Source organism: Mustela lutreola, chromosome 12, assembly GCF_030435805.1.
Source record: "Mustela lutreola isolate mMusLut2 chromosome 12, mMusLut2.pri, whole genome shotgun sequence".
Taxonomy (NCBI): domain Eukaryota; kingdom Metazoa; phylum Chordata; class Mammalia; order Carnivora; family Mustelidae; genus Mustela; species Mustela lutreola.
In genome coordinates, this window is record NC_081301.1 from 31,556,066 (window position 1) to 31,577,500 (window position 21,435).

Sequence of the window (21,435 nt, forward strand, 5' to 3'; positions counted from 1 at the left end):
TGTGTTGGTATACATATACACTGTGAAATAATTACCACATCAAGCTACTTAACATATTCATCACCTCACATAGTTACCTTTCTCTTTCCTGGTGAGAAGACTTAAGATTTACTCTCTTAGCACATTTCAAATATACAATATGGTATTGGTAAGTGTTATCACCATTTTGTATATTAGATGCCCAGAACTTACTTATTTTGTAACTGAAAGTTTATACTCTTTAACCAACATGTCTTTATTTTCCCCAGCTTCCAGCTCTTGGCAAAATTCCACTCTCTGCTTCTGTAAGTTTTTACTTTCTTATATTCCATATTTAAGTTAGATTATATAATACTTTATTTCTGTGGTTCTGGCTTATTTTACTTAGCTTAATGTCATCCAGTTTCATCAATGTTGTCAAAAATGGCAGGATATCCTGTTTTTTGTATGGCTGAATAATGTTCCATTGTATATAATGTGAGATATATACACACATCATACATGCATCTTTAAAAATTCATTTATGTATCAATGGACACAAAGGTTGCTTATATATCTTGGCTACTATGAATAATACTACAATGAACTAGGAAGTGCAAATATCTTAAGATATGGAATTCATACCCAGAAGTGGGATTCCTAGATCTTTTGTCAATATTTTATAATTTTCAGTGTACAGAATTTTCATCTCATTGGTTAACTTTATTCTAAGAATTTTAATTTTTTGGTGCTCTTATGGATGGGAATATTTTCTTAATTTCTTTTTTGGATAGTTAGTTATTAGTGTATAGATATGCAACTGGTTTTTCTGTTGATTTTGTGTCTTGTGACTTTACTAAATGTGTTAGTTCTAACAGCTTTTTGGTGAACTCTAGATTTTTTTTATATATAGAATCATGTCATCTCTAAACAGAGAAAACTTTACAAGTAGAGAAAATTTTCTAATTTGGATGTGTTTCATTTTCTTCACAATTGCTCTGTATAGGACTTCCAATACTATGTTGAATAGAAGTAGTAAGAGTCAGTACCCTTGTCTTGTGTCTGATCTTAAAGAAGCTTCTCACTATTGACTGTGATGTTTGCTGTGGGTTGGTCATCTATGCCCTTACTATGTTGAGATACATTTTTTCCATACCTAATTTCTTGAAAGCTTTTGTCATAAAAAGATGATGAATTTTGTCACATGTTTTTTCTGCATCTACTGAGGTGATCATTATTTTTATCTTTTCTTCTGTTAATGTGAAATATTGCATGTATCAATTTTCATATGTTGAGCTAATCTTTTATCCCAGGGATAAATTCCATTTGATCATGCTGTACGGTCCTTTTGTTGCATTGTTGAATGGGTGTGGTATGATCTTGTAGGCTGAGGATTTTTGCATCTGTTTATCAGGGATATTGGCCTATAATTTTCTTTTCTTGTAGTGTCTTTGTCTGGCTTCGGTATAAACCTGGCCTCCTAAAATGAGTTTGGAAGTGTTCTCTTCCTCTTCCTGTTTTTGGAAGAGTTTGAGAAGGATTGGTGTTAATTCTTTAAGTATTTGGTAGAATTCACCAGGGAAGCTGTTTGGTCCTGGGCTTTTCTTAGCCTGGAGTGTTTTGATTGCTGATTCAATCTCCTTATTTGTTATTTGTCTGTTCAGATTTCCTATTTCTTTGTGATTCAATCTTGATAGATTATATGTTTCCAGGAATTCAGCCATTTCTTCTAAATTATCTAATTGTTGGTGTATAAGTGCTCATAGTATTGTCTTACGATCCTTTGTATTTTTGTGGAATCAGTTATAATTGTCTCATATTTCATTTGTAATTTTATTTATTTGAGTCTTTTCACCCTTTTCCTTATTCTAATAAAAGGTGTATCAGTTTTGTTTATCTTCTCAAAAAATTAACTCTTAGTTTTATTGATCTGTTCTAAGGCTGTTAGTGGAGACTATAAGCCAGTTACTATCTGTGGATGGTTGTGAGGATCCATGTGCTGAATGCTGTGAATCCCTACCCCTTTTTTCCCCTCCTAGCTGTTCCCAGATGATTCTGCTATACCCATCCCCTGAGTGTTCTGGGTGGGGTGAAATAGAACTGGGTCTTGGGCAATGTCCTGTAAGACTAGGGAAGTTGGGGACTTACTTTGCTCTCACTTTCCCTTGTGGGAAATGTTATGGGCAAAGGGGATCTCTCTTGGTCCTGACTTGTGCCACCCTGGGGGAGAGTGGGCACTGGTAAAATAAAATTGCTCTTCTTATAACCCTCAGTGCATCTATTCTTGGATTTTTTGCTCCACCCAGGTTCTGGAACTTCTTAACTATACTCCTGAGCTCCAGTAAAGGTATTGTCATCCCTGAGTGGCTGCTAATAACTCTCAGTGTTTCTGTGAGAGTTATGAAAGTTAGGACTCATATGCCATTTTTTCCTGACATACCATGATTATATTTTAATTAATTAATTAATTTTTAATTTTTTTTCATGATTATATTTTAAAGAAAATAAAAATAAAAAAGAAATTCCCCAAGTTTAGGGTGAGTTCTAGAAGCTTCCAGAAGGTTCTACACCTAAGTGGATCCCATAGAGCTTGATAGAGAAGGCCAAGGGAGCTAGAGTGGCTCAGACCGGTAAAAGGAAGATGTTTAATAGTGTAAGAAGACCAGCTGCCAAGTGGGCTCGTGGCCTGCTTTATAAATTACTCCAAGCCACAGTCGGCTTGTCCTGGGCAGGGGGAGGGAAAGTGTGCTCAATGGTTCAAGAGGACACAGTTAGGACCAGTGATAGGTTGCTGCAAAGGAGAGCCTGGCACAGTATGAGGAGGCCCTTCCCAGCAGGCTTTTCCAAATACTGGAAGGCTCCTCAGAGTAACTAAGCCAGTCACAGATGTGATGGTGTACAGACACAACTCAAGACCCACCTCTGTGGGCTCTTCAAGACAAAGGCAGTGAAAGGCCTAATTCCCTGAAATGGCCCCGTCATTTGAAACTGCTAATCCTCTCTTACAAACTTGTAGTCTTTTTTCCTTTTCAGGTAGGTTCATAAATTCATAAACTTTTGTCCTTTCTATAGCAGCAAATGATATTAGAAAGCTAATTAGCTACAGAGCTAATTTTCATGTCAGAGTGAAATTATAGGTTTCATGGTATAGAACCAAATTATCTCTCTGTCCCTCCTCATCCTCCACTCCCGACCCACTCCACTTCCTTCTTCTAGCATATGTATATACTCCCCTCTTCTGTCTGGTCACAAATGTCAGCAGAGAGGGGTAGTCACTTAGGAGCCCCTTTCTCTTCTGTGTCAGGCATATTTGCATTTGCAAACAGCTTTAATTGAGCAGAGTTTTCATTGCTCTTTTTCCTGCTCCATTTTTTAAATGCAAATGTTAATGTTTGGTTAGCATGGGTTCAGAATTAAGCTTCTGCTACCTGTGGCTGCCTCCTTCCCTGGGTTCTCAATAAGCACTGTGGAGTATCACAACCTGCTGAGAGCTTGTGAGTCCTGGAAGGCTGGAGTCCAGCTAATTGCCAATCATGCTGAGAGGGCTGGGCAGAGCCTTGTCTCACTTACCAGCTCTCATGGAGTCCTGCTTCCTACCAGCACCAAAAGAGAGAAAATTAGTGTGCTGGGAACAGAAAGGGGGATGCGGAAAAGCCTGCTATTTGGAATTAGGTTCTGGATTCTCTTTTGGCATGAAAACTCTGTGGAATTCAGAAAGCTATCAGAGGTTATCAGGTTTGAGTCTCCAAAGCTGGACTCTCTGAGACAGTGTTCTTAATGGTTTACTATCAGACCTCCTTTGAACACTCCCACTAGTGAGGGGCTCCTTCCTGCACAAGGCAGCCTCTTCTACTGATAGGTAAGCTCTGTTAGAAAAGGTATACTTAACGTTGAGCCAAAATTAATTTCACCCATTGGTTTCAGTTTTTGCATGGAACATGGATGAGCTCATTTCCAAATGGCAACCTTTCAGATGTCTGGAGGCAAGTCTTATGGAGCCTCAAATGCCTTCTCCCCTGCAAACTAAAGATTCCCAGTTTCTTCAGATCTGTAACACATCCGACCCTTTCTCCACCCTGCTCCTCTTCCCGGTGTGGACTCGGGTTATCTGGCTTCTATGAAGGGACTTGTAACTGGGAGTGTGGCAACCCAGCTATGGATTGATCAGTACAAGGTAGAACGGGGCTGCTCATCTCCCTCCCATTCATTTGAGCTCTTCTTATTTACCAAGGCTGCCCAAGATGCTACAGACTTCGCATTGTCTATCCTTGCCAAGCCTACAGCCAATTACAGCTCTAAGCTCTTTCTAAAAAAGATGTTTTCTAACTGAATAAATAATGAGTGATTCAACCCTTAGTGTGGGACCACTGAGTTTCTCATTTAGTGAAAAAGAAAATATATTCTTCTAAAGTGTCAGATTGAGCTATAATCACAGAGGATATGTTTATAGTGTATCCAGTTTTCTCTTTCAGAAATCAAGGACCTGGATGTTCAGAAGTCTTAGCAAGGGTAGTATCCCAGGAACCTGGGTGCCTCCCTTGTCCAAGGCCTGCAGTGCATAAATTTGATAGAAGAGAGAGGTCAAATCTAAAATCTATAAATAATCCTATGAAGTTATCAGTTTGAAAGGAACTAATCAGTGAAGAAGCATCTAGAAATGAGTCCTTGGGTAGGAATGTGTGGAAAAAGGGTTGCCAGAAAGCCTATAGCTTTTGGAGGTTGACTTGGAAGACTGCTTGGGAAAGGACATGTGAAGGAAGCATGGCAGTGAGAAGAGAAGCCACAGAAGATAACACATTTCCTGCTTCCCTCTAGAACCAGTGTCACTCCACCTCCATCACTATGACAACCCACATCCCATGAGAAGTGGTGTTTGTAGGAGAGACAGGAGGAGCACCCCATTGTAGTGGCCTTTGCCCCCAGTTCAGAAGTGTTTGTCTTGCAAGGTCTCACCCAATAATATTTTCTTCTTCTGGACTCTAAGCATATTTCATTATATAAGAGCCCTAGAAAACCCCACATGGATCTGGCTCTCCTGACATCTTGGCACCAAGGACATTTTTGTTAGACTCATATATGAGCTCTTTCATGTTTAGAACCAAGAGATAAGATGAATCCTCATATTGTACAAATTTTACATATCAAAAAGTGGAAAGATAAAGGATCCATGTTGTATTTATATGACCAGGCTCTATTAACAAAAACAAGGCTGCGCTGGGTGGCCTTAGCCTTAGAAAAGGAAATGTAGCATGTGTGTGTGCTGGCCGCACTGTGAACAAAAAGAGCTAAACAGTGGATCTCTGCATAGGATGACCAGTATGATTTGCAGCAATTCCATTTCCATATACCCTTTTATTGTCAGCATCTAGGCATTCCTGCTAAAATGAATCCCTTCAGGACATGTTGGCTATCTATAATAAGAGAAGGATCATTTGATTTTTATCACTATTTCTGGACCCTCATAGTAGATATTAGGCATGGCGCTGATCCTGGTATTCTTGAATGACTCCATTTGCAGTTAGGAAATTTGAACTTCTGGAAACTGCTGTTTGCTGTAGGCAAGGGCATCTTGTAGCATCTTGTGCTAGGGTGAGTTTTTGTGAATAGCAATGTTGTGGACAGGTTAGTTAGACATGGATGGAAAGGAAACAGGAAAGTGTGATGCCTATAAGTGGAGAAGGAACAAGGTAATACTCACAGATGCACAAAGTTGCTTTTTTAAGGTTTAACCTGCCCACGAGTTATTTTGAATACACAACTTCATTGAATCCGTACAGCAACCTGTGAAGCACAACAACAATCATTTTGCAATTGAAAAAAAGCAAAACAAAACAAAAAACTATTTTTGGAAGACATGAAATGACTCACTCAATTAGCAGTGGACGGGATTGGACATGCACCCAGGACTTCTCTCCATCAGTCCCACACTCTCTTTTCTGCTCTCCCCCAAGCTGAAGGTCTTGGTTCCAAAGGTTTGTGGATGAGAGCTGGAAGCTCTGGGCTACCAGGGAAAGGAATCTTGGCTCAAATCCCAGAGCAAAGCTGCCCTCAAGGGTTGGATCTTGGATGATATGATTGATTCAACCAGAATGTCCTGGGGCTTAGTAAGTGCCAGTCGGTGAAGAAATGGAGATAGATCAGACACAGTCCTTGCTTTCAGGAAAGCCACAGTGTGGGGAAACAGCAGATTCACATGAAACAAATTTTTTTGAATCACAGCCTAAGATGCGTATGGGCAGGGCAAAAGTAGTGGTGCATACATCAATGATCATGAACTAAGAGTTCTGTGGCAGATGAGACCAGAGAGTGCCAGAAATGTCAGGAAGACGGGTAAAACCATTGAGTATGGGAGGCTGGGAGAGAGAATTCAAGGTACAGGAGAAGCTCTGAGTAGAGATGCTGAGCTAGGTGTGCTCGTTGCCGTGTTGATGCTGAGGAAAACGTCCAATTTCCCAGAATGTGGCCTACAACAGAGAGATGGGAAAACAAGCTTCCAGTTCCCCTTGAATTTGCCTGGTTTTCAAGTCTTGAAAAAATGACTTGCCCCGCTGTGCCCTCGATAAAGCCCCTGTAACTGATGGGTAAATAGCTAAGTGGAAAGAAGAATAAATTCATATATATTTTTTAAATGACCACAAAATGGCCTCCACAAGCACATCAAGAAAAAGAAATACATCTGCAGCCTCACCTTTTATTTTGATAGGCTTTGCCAGAGGCTTCTTCCTAGAAAAGCTGCAGACAAATGGCCTTGTCTCAGAATGCTGTGATGTGGTGGCATCTGCAGTGGGCCACAAGGACTTATTTCATCATTTATTTCCAGTTTGCTGGCCAAGGCACTGAATTAAGCTGTGCACACAGTGGGATGCATTGTTTCTGGACTGGCAGTCCATCATGGTTGAAAATGAAAACAACTGAAATTTAAAAATATCAATCAAAGGCATTTCCTAAAGAATAAAACCAAATCTGATCTACCCAGAGCCACATGCTAATCAGTTTAAGCTAATAAACAAATTCAGTGAAGTTTCAGGATACAAAATCAACATGCAAGAATGAGATTCATTTCTATATACTAACAACGAATTATCTGAAAAGGAAATTAAGAAAACAATCTCATCTACTATAGCAGCAAAAAGAATAAAATACTTGGGAATAAGTTTAACCAAGGAAATGAGAGGCTCACACACTGGAAACCACAAAACATTGATGAAAGAAATTAAAGAAGACACAAATAAATGGAAATTTAGCCCATATTTATGGTTTGGAGATTTAACATTGTTAAAGTGTCTATGCCAGCCAAAGTGATCTACAGAGTCAATGCAAGCCCTATAAAAATTCCAATGATATTTTTTTCAGAAATAGAAAAAATAATCCTAAAATTAATATAGAACCACAAAAGATCTTGAATAGCCAAAGCATTCCTGACAAAGAAGAACAAACTAGAGGCATCACGTTTCTTGATTTCAAAGTATATTACAAACCTGCAGTATTTAAAATAGTAAGGTATTGGCATAAAAACGGATGTGTAGACCAATGGAACAAAATAGAGAACCCCATCACCCTCACCTTCAGTGAGGGTGCCAAGAATACATAGTGAAGAAAGGATAGTCTCTTTAATAAATGCTGTTGCAAAAAAACATATCCATATGCAAAAGAATGATATTGGACCCATATCTTACATCATACAAAAAAAAAACCTCAAAATAGATTAAATATTTAAACATAATACCTGAATCTATAAAACTAGAGAAAGAAAAAGAGGAAAAGCTTCATGATATTGGTCTAGACAATTATTTCTTGGATATGACAGCAAAAACATAAGCAATAAAAATAAAAACAGGTGGGATTACATCAAAGTAAAAAGGTCATGTACAACAAAAGAAATAGTCAACAGAGTGAGCAGGTAGCCTTTGAGTGGGAGAAAATATTTTTAAGCCATATATCTGATAAGGCATTAATATCCAAAATGTATAAGGGACTCCTATAATTCAAGAGCAAAAAAATAATTAATTAAAAAATGGGCAGAGGACTTAAATAGACATTTTCCAAAGAAGACAGACAAATGGCCAACAGGTATATAAAAAGATGCTCAATATCACTGATCATCAGGGCAACGGAAATCAAAACCACAGTGAGATATCACCTCATACCTGTTGGGATGGCTCTTATTCAAACCCTCACTCCCCCCACCCCCACACTCCCCACCAAAAGCCAAAGGTAACAAGGGCTGGTAAAAATCTAGAGAAATTGGAATGCTGGCACATTATTAGTAGGGACTGAAAATGAGGCAGCTTCTATGGAAAATAATAAGGAGATTCCTTTAAAACCTAGAACAGAGGGGCACCTGGGTGGCTCAGTGGGTTAAGCCGCTGCCTTCGGCTCGGGTCATGATCTCAGGGTCCTGGGATCGAGTCCCACATCGGGCTCTCTGCTCAGCAGGGAGCCTGCTTCCCTCTCTCTCTCTCTCTCTCTCTCTGCCTGCCTCTCTGCCTACTTGTGATCTCTCTCTGTCAAATAAATAAATACAATCTTAAAAAAAAAAACAAAAAAAAAACCTAGAACAGAACTAACACATGATCCAGCAATCCTTCTTCTGGGTATATATCTAAAAGACTTGAAATCAGGATCTTGAAGAGATATTAGCCCACCTATGTTCATTGCAGTACTATTTATAATAACCAATCAATGTCCATTATGAACAGGTGCCATTCATCTGCTGTTTGCCGTTTACCACAGCATGGATGGACCTGGAGGACACTGTACTAAATGAAATCAACCAGTCACAGGAAGGACAAATACCACATGATTCCTCTTACATGAGGCATCTAAAGTAGTCCAACTCATAGGAACCCAGAGTAGAATGGTGGTTGCCTGGGGAAAATGGAGTGTTGTTCTTCAATGGGCATAAAGTTTCAGTTATACCACATGAGTAAATTCTAGAGCTCTGTTGTACAAAATTGTGCCTATAATCAACAATACTGTATTGTGCACTTTTTAAGTGCATCTTTTTTTTTTTCCCCAAAAAAGGCCATATACATGGAGGCTACTTCTTATCTCTGGACCTCAGTTTTCCCAGCTATAGAAGGACCAGGCTGGACTTAGTGATTGCTAACTGTAAACGTTAACATAAAAAAAAGTTCATTCTAAGTGGGCTCCTTGGTGTTTTGAAAGAGCAATGGGTCAAAAACGATGTAACGGTGAATTGTTAAGTGAAACTTTTAAAGATCTTAATATGAATTAAAAGGAGCAAGATTTCACTTGTTCTTAAGGTTATTCCCCTGTCCCAATTAAAACAATAGTGCTAGAAGGAGGGAGTAACTTCCCCCTGTCTCATTGCCTATAAGCAACCTCTGTTAACATTTTGACATGTTTCCATTCAGGACTAGTTCCATGTTGCTTTTTTGGTTGTTTGTCTTTTTTTCCCCCCATAGTTAAGTTTATACCATGTGGGCACAATTTGGGGGGTCCTACTTTTAGTTAATCGTTTTTGGTAATCCAACAAATAAACATGTACGGATAACCCATTACGCACAAGGCGTAATGCCAAACATTAAGGAAACGGAAATGAACAAGATGCAGTTCTAGCTCTAAAGAATCTCATAGCCTCGATGGGAAAATAGATAAGGAACCCAATAACTAAAACTGAGTGTAATAAGTTCTTTAGGAGAGGAAGCACACCTTCCTGTGGGACAGAAAAACTTCTCAGTGGTTACAAGGTCTTAAGTTGAAACAAGTATGAGAAAGCACATGGCTGCTTAGCAAAACATTCTATTTCATAAGTACTCTTACAGCCAAGTGTGAGCAAGAAACTAAGTTGTGGTTAATATGGTTGGGTGTCATATATTACCTTTTCTGGATCCTTCCTTTGTCTCTCTAGCCCTCCACTGGTGGCTGGAAAGGGAAAGGATAGTGGAAGCATAAGCAACCACCTTAGAACGATAGAGCAACAGGATAGGAGTCAGGTTCCTATAACAGTTCGCAACTGCTTGCACTTGGATCGATATACAAGAGAGAAAAAAAAAATCACCTACCTTGTTTAAAAGCCACTCCGATATTTGTGTCTTTGTTATAGCAGCTAGAACCTCAGTCTTACCTGCTGCAGGTGGCAGTAGATGGAGTCTAGAGAAGCAGTCAGGGAGGAGGGGGTCAGAGACAGAGGAACTCATAAGACGTTCTCAGATGTTTGAACTGAATCCTGAAGGCATGGGTGAGCTATTGAAGAGTTGTAGACAGGAGAGTGACATGATCTAGTTTGCATTTTGGGAAGATCTCTCTGGCTGCTTCATCAAGAATAGATCAGAGCCAGCAAGAATGGAGACAAAGAGGCCTATTAGAAAGCTGTTGCCATCATCCAGGTGAGTGAAGTTAGTATAGTGACTACCATATTTGGAAGTTCCTGAAAATACTATAAGACATGTTTAGGAACACTGAATGTGGCAGTAGGAAGAGAGTCAAACCTCCTCGGTTCTTTCTTGGACTCACTAACAGGAGGCACAAGAGGAAGATCATGATTTGGAGTTTGGAGGACGGTTGACCTTGGGATAAGAAGTTCAGCTTCCAAAGTGTTGAGTTTAAATGCCTGTAGGACCTTCAGATGGAGGCTTATAGATCTAGAATTCTTTCTGGATATCTGGGCTAGAGTTACAGACCTGGGAATCATTAGGGTAGAAATGGTCACCAAAGTCATAGGAACAAAGGAAACCATCAGGGAGAGAGCCAGCCATAAAACAAAGGGCCTGTGGCCAGAGCTGATGTTTAAGGGGAGCACTGGGGAAGAGGAAAGAACCTGCACAAGAAACCCACAGAGCATCTGAGAAGTGTGTGTCACCAAGACCAAGGGGAGGTGGTGGTGTAGATGACAGAGCCCAGCCATGCTAAATGTTACAGAGAGGCCAATTAAACTAGGAGCGCTAAGCATGGTGTTCTGTGAGCTGGGCATTTACTCAATACATGTTGGAGTGAATTGCTAATTGGTAAACCACTAAATTGATGCTGTTGTTTTTAACTTAATTGTTTGCTCTGTTTTGGTTTTCATTAGAAACAGCACATCTAAATTGTGTTTGTCGAGACAAAGTGGTAAACCCTGTCTATGTTAACTCTTGTTTCTCGGGCTAAGTAATGAACTTAAAACTTAAAAAAAAAAAAAAAAAAGAAAGAAAGAAAGAAAAGAAAAGAAAAAAAAAAGGAAAGAAACTTTGTTGTTTTGAGTGACTATAAAGGTACTATTTATTTACCAACAGGTTTTTGACAAATGCATATAAAAATAAAAGTAGAAAATAAAGCTCATGCCAGGCAAGGCAGATGGAGGCCAGTGGCGATTTCCTTTGGTCGCGGTCATGGTCCGTAGCAGCCACCCCCAGGAAAGAAGACTGGGAAGAGTGTGGGTTCAGGTGTGGAAGTCAGCATGGCAGTTTCAAATAACTGCTCTTTGCCTTCTGCGAGGCCAAGAGGCTTCTGAAACTCTGAGGAAAGCTTTGGACTTGCTCCCCAGAAAAATACCCAGAGAATTCATGCATACCATTTTGCATTCAATTTCTGTGGGACCCTGAGATGTCTGAGGACTTCCAAACTCAGAATTGTTTCCACGGAGAGCCGTGCCCCTCTTTTCACTAACTCCTGTGTGTTCCTGACAGAAATTGTCCACAAAGGCCGCTAAGTGCCTGGGCTGGGCCTTGTCGTCTCTCTGTCCCACAGCCTCAGAGACGTGGAGCTCGCTCGGGGCTTCTGACTTGCACCCACTCTCAACTACCACTGGCCTCACCAGTGAGATTCCTTTTCAGGCCAAAGGAACAGTTTGGAGCCACTGGAATCATCCTTTATTGTCACAGCCATTGTACGATGAGAAAACCAAGGATCAGAGATCTGCAGAGATGAGCAGTCCGTGAGTAACAGCAGAGCAGGGCTTTGAGTTCGAAGGTTCTGGGGACTCAAAGTTGCATGTTCCACCGTCACACACTGCCTCCTCTGCAAGGTATGCTGGTTTCCTCCAGATTCTCCACCTTCCCTTAATATCCATAGCCCTAATGCTCCCAGGTCTGTGGCTCACCATCCTCTACCCTACAGAACTGCTTGCTAGCCCTTTGGAGTCACTCGGCTGAATTGCTAGATTTGAGAATTGATATCATCCTGATTAGACATTTATTGGCCAGATTCCTTGTCTGTCAGAGTGCCAGCTGATAGGCTGACAGGCACAAGCTCCAACCCTGGGGACTGTCTGGTTTGAGCAGCGAGCCGTCCTGTTAGCGGCTGGCTGGCCCCACAGCCAAGCCCGGAAGGCTGGAGGGGAGGGTCGGAGTGGTGGGGGGGATCGCCAGATGACGGATAGGAGACAGCGAGTCTGCACAGGGCATAGGGAGGCTTTCTCTCCAGCTCTGGTTTTATTTATGCATCATTTAGACCCCAACGACTTCCCAAAATAATTTGATGTGGCTAATGGCTTAGGTTTATCTACTGTTTCAGTTTACAGAGCATAGCTGTTCAGTGATCAGATTTGAATCGTGGAAACATCTTTGGAAGTGGGTGATACAATTTCCATTTTACAGATAAAGAGCATTGAGGTCGGGGTAGGGAAAGTAATCTACCCAAGGTGACTGAAGTACGTAACAGTCAGAGCTGACACCCAAATTCGGGGCTACAGACTCTAAAATTGCTCTATTTGCACTATATATGCTGCTTCCCAACAAAGTGTACGTAGGAGGCAGGGGAGGGCTGAGTGCTTATAAGGAGGTGGGGTGTGTGTGCCAGGCCTAGGGCTGGTGTGGGGTTGCGGCAGCTGGGCTGAGAAATGTCTGTGCTGCCCCTGGGATTCTTGCTGGGATGCTGAGCCCCAGTGGAGTGACTACGTGCTGCTGCCTGGGCCTCTGAAGGCCTTTCCCTGGGCAAATATCATCTCAGCAGAGAGCTGGCTAGCTGGCCTAAGAAACGTAGCCAGGGCAGGAGACTGCTTCCCCAAGGGCTGTTGGAGCCTATGGGGGCTGCTCTTACTGCTCTCCTTCTCTAACTCAGCATGAAGGCCTGCTCACCATGAACTCTGAAATGCCTTGCCCTCTCTTCCCACCTGGACTTGTTCATGACCAAACCATTTTACCTAAGCTGGAGTCAGGAAAGAAGCCTTAGAAATCATTAGTTCTAATGCTTGATCTTTGACAGAAAGATCTTTGACAGAAACTGAGGATCAGAGCACGTGTTTTCTATACCGTTCTTCTAAGATCCTGTGTTCTGTTAGTGGTACTGCCAGGGCCCTTAGGCCATGTTCCCAAGCTTTGCCTTGCCATTATTGGCATCCTGCACTGACCTCAAATGGTCTGCCGTATCCCCTGCACCAGCTAGAACCTTGACTTGCCTACACTTTAACAAGTGTCACAAGGCTGGGAGCTCTCCCACAGCCCCAGCCTATGGTAGTCTAGCTGGAGGCAAGGGTGTGTTGCCAAAATCCCAGTCTGAAATAGCCAGATGTCTTTGACCTATCCCATTAGACAGAGAATGAGGTCAGCTTTAGGGAAGGCAGAATGCTGGGATAGAAAATCCCTTCCTCCAATCCCTTCAGATCCCTTAGTATTTGAGTAAGGCACATGGGGTTTTACCATAAGAAATAGTCTGAGATTCTTGCAACAATGTATCCCAGTCCTTTCAAATGAGTCCCTGGTCTGCCAGTAATTCTCCCTTTGCTTTTGGGTGCATCAAGGTTAAGCCCCAGCTGAGGTCAAATGCACTTCAGTCCTCTTATCTCACATTGGAGGGGCCGCAAGGAAGAATTAGGAATCACACACTGCACAAAGGTGTTGCAAGACTGAAAACTAGAGGAAAATGGACTAAAAGGAGATATGGTATCCTGCAAACACGCTGTACAGTGGACTGTCGCTGTTCACATCCTCGTAATGTATCAAACCGCCCCCCGCCAAGAGTGGCAAAACCCTGGAAAAGGTAAAACTGATGGTTAGGGAATTCTTTTTTTGGAAAAATGCCCCCTTCTTCAAACACATAATTAGTGATTTAGTTTGCCTAGTTAGAAAAAAAAATTAGTTGTTTAAAATGGTTTAAAGTGTACCAATATTTACCAAATGCAGGATTATGCATGTAGCACCATGTTGAGTTCTGTAGATTCAGAGGCAAGAAAAGTGACTGAGTGTGTACCCTCCACGAGCTCATTTTAACGGGGGGATGACACATGGACGCATAATCACGGTCCAGTATCACGAGGCTGGAGATAGAAATAAACATCATTTCTATCAGGAGTCAGGGCAGACTTGCCTGAGAAGCTGATGGCTGAAGGGCTCTCAGGGCTGGTGTAAGAAGATGGGGTTGGGGGGCACTGAAGGTATTATTGGTTAAGAGTTTTTGCAAAGGCACAAGAGCAAGAAGCTACCTGCATTTAGGACTGGGAATATGAAATGGGAGGGAGGACCAGTGACTAGAAGTGATACTGGAGAGGCAGGCAGGGGCCTGGCAATGACACTGCACGTATGTCCAGCCAGTTATTATTATTATTATTATTTTACTCCGACTGTAAAGAAACCAGGGAATTTTCACCTTTTCAATATAAGCTGTTGAACTGAGGAGCTAGCATTTGTCTTTATATGTTGTATTATTGCTATTGCTATTAATATTAGGATCTTAGGGGCGCCTGGGAGGCTCAGTAGGTTAAAGCCTCTGCCTTCGGCTCAGGTCGTGATCCCAGGGTCCTTGGATGGGGCCCCACATTGAGCTCTCTGCTCAGCAGGGAGCCTGCTTCCCCCTCTCTCTCTGCCTGCCTCTCTGCCTACTTGTGATCTCTCTCCGTCAAATAAATAAATAAAATCTTTAAAAATATATATTAGGATCTTAAAATGACAAGTTAGTTTTTTCGGGATTCATTTTAAAATATACAAACTGGAGAATTCAAACTTTTATGGAGTAAAATTCTATGGGTTTTGAAATGCATAGAGTCATGTATCCACTGCCACAGTTTCATCTTCCAAAAATGTTCACTCACGTTGCCCCTTGGTAGTCAGTCCCTACTCCCTCCCCAACCCTGTTCTCTAGCTCTATAGTTTTGCCTTTTCCAGAATGTCATACAGATGGAATCCTATAGTATGCAGACAGGCAAGTTGTTAACACGAAAAAGAAATGATAGAATTTGTACCTTTTTGAGTTCAAGAATTGGAATGTTTTGTTTTGTTGAGATTTATTTATTTATTTTAAGGGAGCAAGGTGGGGGTGAGGGGCAGGAGCAGAGGGAGAGAGACTCTCAAGCAGACTCCCTGCTGAGCTTGGAGCCCATGCGGGGCTGGATCTCAAGAGCCTGAGATCATGACCTAAGCCTAAACCAAGAGACTGATGTTTAAACCACCGCCGCCCAGGCACCCCTGGAATGTTTTAATAAAGTGGGAGGAGAGAGAAAATCATTATGATGGGTGAAAAGTTAGTGACTATTGAAAACATGGCTTTCTAGCCTTCCTCCACATTATTGATAAAAAGGTTGAGCAGGGCGCCTGGGTGGCTCAGTGGGTTAAATAAAAACTTTGCCTTTGACTCAGGTCATGATCCCAGGGTCATGCGATAGAGTCCAGCATCGGGCTCTCTGCTCAGCAGGGAGCCTACTTCCTCCTCTCTCTCCCTGCTTCTCTGCCTACTTGTGATCTTTGTCTGTCAAATAAATAAATAAAACCTTTAAAAAAAAAAAAAAAGGTTGAGCAAGAAAATGTCTAAATCTGGATCCTTTTGCAGACCTCGTGAGCCTCCATCCAGGCTGTCATTGTTAGTAACCTACACTTTATGGACGTATTTGTTAACTCTCCAGTGTGTCTCAGCTCTCCAGTCGGTTCCTCTTCATGCACTTGCACGAATAGATTGCTGACTTGGGCAAATGCCTTGCTGAGGTTCACTGGCACCCACTAAAGAAATTCCCTGATCTGTTCTTTTATCAAAAAAGAGAATAAATATGGTTCAGTTGCATTGGTGGGGCATCGGTGCCAGTTCTTGGTGATCATAGGTCTCTGGGCTATGATGAAAGAACTTCCAAGTTCTAGCTCTAGGCACTGTTGTGAGAACCAGCAAGTTTCCATAGGCTGGCAGCTGGTGTAGGCGGATAAAGGAGTCTAAGAAGCCAGGAGAGCAAGCAAGCCTGTGATGGAGAAATTGTACATGGTGTCAGCCTCCAAAGTTACAGAGGGCTCTATCCGATCAATTGTATCTGAGGGCTGAAGCTTTAATGAAGGGAGAAAAGGGATCATTTTCATATAATGCTATTATCATTTTTATGTTGTGGGAGGTTTATTAATAAATTAGAATTTATGAGGAAGAATCAATTCTGGATTATTCTTGTGGTTTTAAAAATCTTGGATTTTTGTGGTTTATGAAAAAGCTATTAGACATAATACATTATCATGGTAAAACCTTCCCATCAGAAAGATAAAAGGCGACAAATAAAAGCCTCTCCCTTTCCTTCTCTTCCTATTAGCATTCCCCAGCATTAATTTTCTTGCATATTCTTACAGACTTTTCTGTATATATACAAATATATACATTTCTTCTTGGATCAAATGGGATTATATCATGCAGTACTGTCACTTGCTTTTTACTGTGTGGTGTCTTAGTGTGTGTCGGACACCATCCTGGGTTAGAACACAGAGCTTAACCTGCTGTTTTTTAAACAGCTGCATGATATTCCATAGTATCTGTGCACCATAATTTATTCTGATGGGTCTCCTTCGGAAAGAGATTTAGATTACTTTCTTTCCTTTCTATCCCAAATAATGCCGCTGTGAGCATCCTCATATGTCTGTCTCCTTTACTCTTTGCAGGGGGCTGCCAAGGATCAGCATGAAGGAAAACAGTTTCTCAAATTCAAGTCCGTCTATGCTCAAATGCTCTTGTCTTTTGTTGATATGGTGCTTCTCTCATAGGGTTCAGCCCCCATTTGAAATGAATCTTTTAATAAGTCTGACCTTTTTGTTTGTTTGTTTCTCTCTTTTTAAGCATTTCCTCTCTGAAAGACCTCACGCAGCCCCATAGGTTTTTTCTTGAAGACTTCATGTTTTTCTTCATCACTGATCTGCATCTTTTTTTAAGCATAAATACTCACAATAGCCTCAGATAGGTTAACCTTTATAGAATCTAAAATTGGGGACGCTGTTTATCTGATGACCTCTTCGGTGCCGTCTCTCTGGACTGAGGATCCTGAGTGGGCTTTGAACCTGGCTGGGCAGTGGGCTTTAGATAGAAGAAAGAATAAAAAAGAAATAATTTTCACATTTCTAGCAGGAGTGTTATGGAGCTTCAACTTCCCATCAGCTGGGGGAGGAGGAGAGGCTGGGAAGTCTGCCACAATATTTGGCATAGCTGGGCTTCCAGATTGTATCTATTTTTGTAGCTGCACAAGTTGGGAGGAGATTAGAAGGATAGTCAAATTTCCTGCTCCAGGTTGTAAATTGATCAAGAGGTGGAGGGAGCACTAGACTGGGAGGCAGAAGATCTGGTTCGTGTTTCCAGATTTCCCAGATATTAATAATAGGACCTCAGAAGAGGCTCTTCCCTTCTCCAAACCACCTTCCCCTCAGCTCTGCACAAGGGAGGTTGGATTAGTTGGCTTCAACGCCTCTCCAGCTCTAATATTTTCTTGCTCTGAAGTTCTAGGAGCGCTTACCCCATTTTAAAACAATTTCATAAGCCGTGAGAATGTTTATTCATGTATCCAAAAATTAATTAGGAGTATCTCTGTTAATAAATAAATGTAGAGGTGAATTCAAAGTCAAATCTTCATTCCTGTGTGCTCTGTCTCAAAGCTTTGCTTCTAGCAATAATTAGATGGGGCTGAGTGGCTGGGCACACTTACGGAAGGCCCTAGAACCATATGGGAGCTTCCAGACAAAACCATCCAGATGCGTCAGAAGCAAAGAAGACTGTTTGGGCCCCCAAGGGAAGCTATGGGGTGGGCGGGTCTGCTCAAGGCTGCACAGGTGAATGACTGGTTCCTTTTTTTGAGGGCTCTCTCTCAGAGCAGACAATTTAGACAGGACTCACTCTAGCACATGTATACCTCAGTTTCCCTCAGACGTGTGGGACTGAGGGCACCTCTAGGCCCAGCCCCTCCTGAGCTCATCTCTCTGAGTCTCTCCAGAGGCAACAGCCACACTGGCCCCTTCTGGGAGAGCCTTGCAGCTCCTCAGTGCTTCCAGGATCGACCTTGTGCAGTCGATGATGACGGTGCATTCTTCAGAGATTGTACTAAGAAGACCTTCTAGCTCTCCGGGACCATTTGACCTGTTCAGAAACTGCCAGGCCCTGTGGAGCAGATTTCTCTTCTTTTTTGTTTTTGTTTTGTTTGCGGGTTTTTTGGGGGGTTGGCGGGAGAGCAGGTCTATAAGGCAACTCATACACGATGCCTTTTAGCAACACTAGAAAAAAATTCACTAAGCATTCAATATTTCTATTGAAATAACATATTCTCTGCTAAAGAAAAGAATGGTATGGAAAAAGAAAGGCTCAAATGCCAATCACTAAAAAAAATAACAGTAACAGTATGTATAATTACAAGCAGTGTATTAAATACCTCCATAATGCGAGCTCCGTAGGGTCAAGAACTTGCCTGTCTTGTTACATGTTGTGTCTCCAGCTTTCTAGCAGTAGCTGGTGTATGGTAGTTCCCAGTCAGTGCTTACTATAATTCAGTGGGTATTGTTTTTGTTCCCATTTTACAGATAAGGTAACTGAGGCTTAAGGGTTAAAAGATTGTCTTGCCTAAAGACACAAAGCTAAGAAGTGCCAGAGCTGTGATGCTTCCTCCAAATTGGACTGTACTGGCATCATTCTAAGGGAAGTAAGTCGGAAAGAGAGAGACAAATACTGTATGATCTCATATGTGAAATTAAAGGAGAAAAAGCCAATTTAGCAGAAACAGCAGAACAGTTGCTAGGGGCTGAGGGTGGGAGAAATAGGGGGCTTCAGTCAAAGTGTACAAACTTCCAGTGATAATCTGAATAAATTCCAGGGATCTCATGTTCAGCATGATAATTACATTTAACAATACTGTAACATGTATTTGAATAGTTGCTAACAGAGTGGATCTTAAATGACCCTTCTCAACACACATCAAATTGTAATTATGGGAGTTGAGGATGTGATAACTAACCTTGCTGTGGTAATCACTTTGCAGTATGTACTGTATCAAATCATCACATTGTATATCTTAAATTTATACAATGTTATGTCAATTATATCTTGATAAAGCTGGGGGGGAAGCTAATGGAACCTATCACGCATCATAAAAATAATTAAAAATTTTTACCCTAATTTTACCAGCAGAATAAAAGTTGAAGTGGCAAGAAAAAAAACAAAAACAAAAAAGCTTCTGAGGCTCCCACATGTCCTTTCATGCTCCTAGGTCATTTCAAGCAGCTCTAGGTGACACATCAATCCTGTTTCTTCCATCTATGATGAATGATGGTTTGTTGACTTGCCTAAGTAATCACCTCTCGTAAGTTTCCACCCCAGCAAAAATTCCACTGGGTAAAACTAGGTTTTTCTCTAGAAATCAACGACATCCCACATATGACCACTGTAGGGTATGTGAAATTGGAAAATAAGGAAGTAGAATTTACTGCTTTCTTCAGAATTATTATTGTTATAATTTCCAAGCAGGATGCTGATCGCCTGGAGAGTTTTAGGATTACTAACTTTCTCGTGAAAATCTTCTGAATGTTGGGTGTCAGAAATATCTACAAAGCGATTCTCTGAAGGCTGGCGTATATTTTGAAGGAGACTTATCAGAAACCACATTCCCCACCTTGCTCCTAAAATGCTAATTTGATGTGCACACTTACCCAGTCGATGACTGATCCGCTCGGTGGCTGATTGATCCTTGGTATCACCCCCACGCTGCCGCTCCTCACTGAAAACGCAGGGACAATAATCAAATGTTAAGTTTCTCAAGGACCTTTCTTCCTGAGAAAATCAAACCACTTGCCCTTTGTTATCTCAATGATCTCCAAAGCAATTGGAAGGAGCTTGTTTTTACCTCCATTTTCAGAGAGCTACCTGTGACGGGAAGAAAACCAGAACTTAGGTTACCAGACCTGGCGTGACTCTTGCTCTGTCACTGGGAGGATTCATAAAAATCACGTTCCTGCTCCTTTCCAGGAAAATGCAATTTACCTGCCTCAAGGACTGCTAGGGTGGCTGGATGACCCGGCCCGTGTAAATAAAAAGGTAATAAATGCTATAAGGGAATTGCCGAGAGCCAGCTCAGTGTGCCTGGGAGAGGAGTCTCAGGAGCCCACTGCCCTGTGTGTGTGTTTGGGGCGGGGAGGGGGTATCCCAACTCTGTCACATATTTACTGTGTGGCTTTGGGCAAGTTCCCGCACCTCTCTGGGCTCCAGCTTCCCCGTCTGGATTAAGGAGATAATAACACGACACCTGCCTTCATGGAGTTATGATGATTCAAGGAGATAAGGCACGTAAAGTTTAGTGCTCCCTTAAAGGGTCCTGGGAAACAGTGGGCGTTCCTGAGGAACAAACAAGATGTGTCAAGCACAAGTCTGTGTAGACCGTAAAATGCCGCACACACGTTCATTCAGCGAGGAGCCATTGAGCTGAGGAGTCTACAGAGATGCTCAGACAAAAGCCCCCACCGTCCAGGACTGCTGATTGCTGCTGGGGTCAGAAGCGAGAGAGCAAATAATCGGAGCGGGGTGGGCAGTGAATGAGTGGATGAGAGCATTCGGCTTCTTGGAGAGAGACTCTAGTCTGGCCAAGGAACCTTCCTTCTGGCTACAATAATCTTTGAAGCACACTTTATTGTTTGCAAAGCACTTTCCCAAACTGTCTCGATATTACTCCCTACCTTAGCTGTACCATAGGGCGGAGTGGGCGGAAATATGTTGCCTTGGAGGGTAGTGGGGAGGCTGGAGGCGAAGTGGCTTTCACTGGGGCTCTCTGCTTAGCGGTGATGGAGCGTGGGCTCCCTCTTCCTCCTCCTCCCCAAGCCGTGCTAGGGAGCATCTGTCCCAGGCCAGATCTTGTCAGTGCTCTTGGGCATTTTCTCTAGTTCTTTGCAGTACCATAATGGTTGTGAGATCTGGGGCTGCTTGCTGGAAACTGTGTGTTTGGGGAGGAAGGGAGCTGGCAGAAAGGAAGCAGGGCCAGGAATCTCATCACACTGTGAGCTGCCCAGGGACGGGGGCAGAGGTTCGGGGGGTCTCTGCATATCACAGATATTCGCCTCTGCAACTCTTCATTTCCTCATTGGTGAAATGGGCTAATAAAGGTCTCCTTATCACTCTGGTCTGTTGTAAGGATTAAAAGACATAAACCATCAATGGACCTTCATAGTTGCGGTCCCTAAAATGATTGAGTCCTTCTGCCTTCTCACATTTCCTGGACCCCCCTAAGAACATCCCCCTCAATCCACACAGGCACCCCCACGTGGGCCTCATCTGCAGGTCCTGAGGGGACGGAAGGAGAGGGAAATATCCTTCTCCCTGACCCCATGAAACACGCACCTG

At 42.2% G+C, this 21,435-nt stretch overlaps 1 long non-coding RNA gene across 4 annotated transcripts in view; it reads left to right on the plus strand.

Moving 5' to 3' along the window:
• The window catches only part of LOC131812696 (uncharacterized), a 362,864-nt gene that overhangs the window by 312,614 nt on the left and 28,815 nt on the right, over positions 1 to 21,435 (plus strand). For 3 of the 4 annotated variants that reach the window (XR_009346443.1, XR_009346442.1, XR_009346441.1), the window contains one exon: positions 19,961 to 20,139. The exons of the other annotated variant lie outside the window; for it this stretch is intronic. This is a non-coding gene — a long non-coding RNA (uncharacterized LOC131812696). The remainder of the gene's footprint in view (positions 1 to 19,960; positions 20,140 to 21,435) is intronic. 4 annotated transcript variants of the gene reach the window in all.